The sequence below is a fragment of the Odontomachus brunneus genome, unplaced genomic scaffold (genome assembly GCF_010583005.1).
Source record: "Odontomachus brunneus isolate Ranch 3 - 2012 unplaced genomic scaffold, Obru_v1 Obru_scaffold_143, whole genome shotgun sequence".
Classification (NCBI taxonomy): Eukaryota; Metazoa; Arthropoda; class Insecta; order Hymenoptera; family Formicidae; genus Odontomachus; species Odontomachus brunneus.
In genome coordinates this window covers 10,525-15,755 of record NW_022639593.1, presented here as the reverse complement: position 1 = coordinate 15,755, position 5,231 = coordinate 10,525, and the positions used below count along the sequence as shown (strand labels likewise).

At 35.6% G+C, this 5,231-nt stretch overlaps 1 long non-coding RNA gene across 1 annotated transcript; it reads right to left on the bottom strand.

The window, feature by feature from the left end:
- Positions 1-1,479: 1,479 nt before the first annotated feature.
- Positions 1,480-1,924, bottom strand: LOC116850362. The gene is made up of 2 exons (XR_004379320.1): positions 1,859-1,924; positions 1,480-1,676 (listed from the first exon to the last, which is right to left on the bottom strand). It is a non-coding gene; the product is annotated as an uncharacterized LOC116850362 (long non-coding RNA).
- Positions 1,925-5,231: the final 3,307 nt, after the last annotated feature.

The window sequence follows — 5,231 nt, the reverse complement described above, 5'->3', positions numbered from 1 at the left end:
ACAATCACAGGCGATCGGTGTCGAATGCAATTGGTGCGTTTGAGCCGAGCATTGAAAGACAAACGGCCGCAATACAACGAGAGACACGATAAAGTGATTTTGTAACATGACAATGCTCGACCCCATGTTGCGAAAGTCGTCAAGACATACTTGGAAACGTTGAAATGGGAAGTCCTACTCCACCCGCCGTATTCTCCAGACGTTGCTCCCTCTATCACTTGTTTCGATCAATGGCACACGGCCTGGCTGACCAGCACTTCCGGTCTTATGAAGAAGTAAAAAATTGGATCGATTCGTGGATCGTTTCAAAAGATGACCAGTTTTTTCGACGAAGGATTCGTACGTCGCCCAAAAGATGGGAGAAAGTAGTGGCCAGCGATGGACAATACTTTGAGTCATAAATGTATAACCAGTTTTTTATAATAAAGCCTCGAATTTCGGAAAAAAAACAGCGGAAGCAAAGTTGTACACCTAATATTAAGTTTTATTAAAATCGAAGCATGATGTATTTTCAAATAAATCATCACAAAAATTCTGTAAAAGTTATTTACATGGCGATACTAATATTTTATTCGGTGCTGCTGCCTTCAGTACTTATTGCATAATGGTTAAATCGTCCGGGTATATATCAGTTGGACACGGGGCAATTGGACACAGTCCAATCACAAGTCGCTGTTCCAAGGGACTCTACAATTGTCTCTAATCACACGGTGCTGTGATTGGCTGTGTCCAAATGCACCGTGTCCAAGTGCACCGCTCCCAAATCGTTCAGATTTAATGACATAATGACATTTAAAAAAATAATAATATGAGAACAATTTTTACCAGAGATGGCATATGTACGCCTTTTGGCCTAAATGGCCATTTAACCGTTGTACTATTCTATACTTGTACTCGTTATTTCTTTATTATTGTTGCATTTTTATAAAAAATGTGTAATGCAATTTTAAAAAGTAAAAATTGTTTTTTATTGTGTATACCTTTACAGCACGAGGATGTTCTGAAGACTTTCTGAGTAGATCGCAATGCGTATATTGCGATTATCTCTGAATGTTCTCATATGTACTGCGATCGACTGAGTACGTTCTGGGGGTCGATTGTGTATCTCGAAATGGAGTAAAAATTACAAAAGTGAGTAAATTCACTAGGCATTGACCAATGAAGTTACAAAAATTCTAGTAAATTTGCTCACTTTTGTCATTTTCACTCCGTTTTAAGATACACAATTGACCTCTTGAGTACGTCCCTATGGGGTAGCAGCTACTATAGAATTTCGCTGCGAATGTCGTGCAAACGTTCGCAGCGATGTCGGCAGTCTCAGGACGGAATGAAAACGGGAAGGTTCAGTACATCACGTATAGACGCACACACACATGTGCAGCTAGCGCGCGCGCTCATATATAGGTTAGGTTAGGTTATTAATTGGATATTTTTATTTCATTATAAATTCGTTTTTATTAATATAAATTCTTTTACAAATGAATAATATATTCTTTTATTGAGATTATTTATAACAGACTTTTATAAATACAAATAACCTAATTGATTGCGATTCATCGCCTCCGAGGCGTTCTTGGCTGTCGGTGAGCGACGCTTTCAACTACTTGGAGTCGATAGGAGCCACGGATAGCAGAGAATCTTATACTAGGAACTTTTATTGCTAATGGCATTCTCACCTAAAACCAATAAGCAAATGCTATGTGGCTTTGCAACCTAGGATAACCTCAAATTCTTTATCAGAATATTTGTATAAAAATTTCTACGAAATATTAAGAAATATTATGTAATTTATATGTAAAACTTGTTTAACTTTATTCAATATTTTATGGAATTAAAATTAAGGAAGAAAAAGGATTACCTTTGTTATTAATTAGATCGATCAATCGATCTGCCTCGTCACTGCTCGTCACCACATTAATGGACGGTACCCACGCTACTCGGCTACCGGAAAAAGATCGAAACAGGAATGATGGGGTGTATATCAGTTGGACACGGGGCAATTGGACACAGTCCAATCACAAGTCGCTGTTCCAAGGGACCCTACAAATGTCTCTAATCACACGGTGCTGTGATTGGCTGTGTCCAAATGCACCGTGTCCAAGTGCACCGCTCCCGGAATGATGTATCAGATGGCGTTGGTATACGTACCGTTTCCGTACCTTGAGTCGGTACCTGAGAAATACGCGCGCGATACAAATGCGTACGTATCATTTCAGTCAAACCTGAGAATGTATGCACGCGATAAAAAAGCGTACGTATCATTTCCATATCCCTGAGTGAAATCTAAGAACATTCGCGTGCGAAAGAAAACCGAATGATACTATAAGTGACGTTCTAGCGTTCAACTTAGTACGTCACAGTACAATGAGTACGAAAATGGGATGATACGCAGTACGTCGCGTGCTGTCAGGGTACAATTATGGGTATGTGTACAATTATTGCACAATATAATTATCTTGACTCCTCTCAGAGTTTTACATGGTGTGTATGTGAAACTGGTTAGGCGATAGTTTCCCGAAAAGTGGAAGGGATAACGTTGGTATCAAAGAAAATCTCTACCACTATTATCTCTCTATAATTTAAAGATCTATTCTTTGTAACTGCACTGCTGAACTGGTGCAATAAATTGAAGTGAAGCAAGTATACGTTTTCTCATTCTAACCTTTTGCATTAGTTCAGCAGTGTGCAGTTACAAAAAACAGATCTTTAAATTATCGTGTAGATTTTCCTTGGTACCAACATTATCCCCTCCATTTTTCAGGAAACTGTCGCCTAACCTGTGAAACTGCCCCATTTAATAGTGTGCTTGATATAAGTTGATTGGCCCTTGATAGAATTAAATAGCCTATCTAGGAAACAGAATCTGCGCGCAATCTGCCGTCAGTCTGTCGTCAAAGTCTGTCGACAAGCTCTGCGCAATCTGTTACCAATCTGTCGTCAGAACAGATTCTGCGTATAATCTGTTGCCATTCTGTCTACAGACACTGTTGACAGACTCTGCGTAAAATCTGCTCGCGCAGGTTTGGTTATCTGGGTGATTAATTTTTTGTTCCAGTTATCCAGCTAACGATGTGCTAGCAGATTGTCCTAATAGCCAGAGAACAATTTACTGCAGAGTATGTTGACAAACTCTAAGCTTACTGTGTCCTCGAGTATGCCCAAGTTGTATTCCAGAAAATTAAGGATTGGCAAAGAATGGAAAGTATTAAAATTTATAAATTTATTTCTTCTTTCCCAACTAATTCTGATAATGTATATAATATTAATAAAAGATCTAAGTTCTCTGTATTTTGTATTTGTTTCCAGATGTTTTGTAGTTTATCATCCTTCTCCGTATAAGTAGTGCGTTTTGATCTCTTCGAGGGGGTCGATTGTGTATCTCAAAACGAAATGAAATTGACAAAAGTGAATAAATTTACTAGAATATTTGTAACTTCATTGGTCAATGCCTAGTGAATTTGCTCACTTTTGTAATTTTCATTCCTGTTTCGAGATACACAATCAACCCCCAGAACTGCGGATGTCTGATAAAACTTCTAATATTTCTTTAGTGTTGAGTGAGATTAGGTGTAAATGTATTTATGTAAATATATTTATTTATGTAAATATATTTATTTAAATATATTTACAACTTACTCCTTACCATAAGAATATATTTACTCCTTATCATAGGAACAAGAAGTAAAGAACGTGCATTCAACATCAGATAATAATTTCGTAAAATCTCACCATTATATCCATATTTTTTTTTAATGTGTAAGATTATTTATATTTTATTAAAATCATATTTATTATCATATTTATTATATTTATTATAAACTATCATGTGAGAAATCTGAAGTGTAAAATATAATCCTAATTTAAAATAATGTGTCCTAATTTATTTACAAGAATTCTGTTTATACTATTTATATATGTGACGGAAGTTACAATTAAATTTACGAGTTTAAAATTACGGTTGGAGAATTATTAATTAATTAATATTAATATTATTATTAATATTAATATTATTTATTAATTAATAAATAATTTTCAAACCGTAATTTTAAACTCGTAAATTTAATTGTAACTTCCGTCACATATATGAATAGTATAAATAGAATTCTTGTAAATAAATTAGGATATATATTAAATTAGTAAAGTTGGAAACACACACTTTCCATAACAGTAACTGTAAGACGTAACGTAAGAATTGACCAATTACGATCGAGTATTCACAAAAATGGCGACCTTATAATTCGACGATTCTCAACATGATTGGTCAATTCTTACGTTATGTCCTACAATTACTGTTACGGAAAGTGTGTGTGGCCAGCTTTACTAATTTAATATATATCCCAATTTCTTTGTTCCAGCTTGTTCCTATGATAAGGCATTGAGTTAGAAGTAAGAAGTTGTTATAAACTGTAAAAGTACTAGATGGTCATGCCTATCATAATTTTCGGCCCTAGTGAAACTAACTCTAACTCTAATTGTCGTAAACACCCATTAGCTTCCATCTGAAAAAGTCAATATAACGAATAAATACAATAATCTTTTAAAACTAATAAATATTATACAATTACCACATTTATACAATTTATTCTTTATTTAAATAAATTTCATACTTACTTTAATTATATATTTGTATATATTTTTACGCTGTGTGCTGTCAAGATGTACGTCTCTCAATAACCCGGTCTCTATTTCAGCAGAGGAGTCAGAAACATGAAATACTTGGATTATAGAGAGGCATATATACCGCTGACTCAAAACTAACTCGGAGCGCTTTTCCGTAAACACCCAAAGTAATCGATGCATTGATTATTGGCTGCATTCAGTAGACTCAACAGTTGCACAACAGTTGAGTAATTTGTCAATGTAATTGGTCTAGATTTAGGGATCTAATAGCAAAAACCAATAATCGTTGATTGCTCACTGAGTGCTTTTTCTACTGAATGCGCCCATTGATGCCACAAATGAACATAAGCAAAAAATTCGGATGTATATCAGGGGCAATTGGACACAGTCCAATCACAAGTCGCTGTTCCAAGGGACCCTACAAATGTCTCTAATCATACGGTGTTGTGATTGGCTGTGTCCAAATGCACCGTGTCCAAGTGCACCGCTCCCAAAAATTCTGGTGGAAATATGCACGGTTATTGATAATGAATCATTTGCTTACCGTGATGTGTGCTGTACTGATGTGTAGCCGAAATGTTACCAAATTGAAATGGATTGAGAATTTTCAA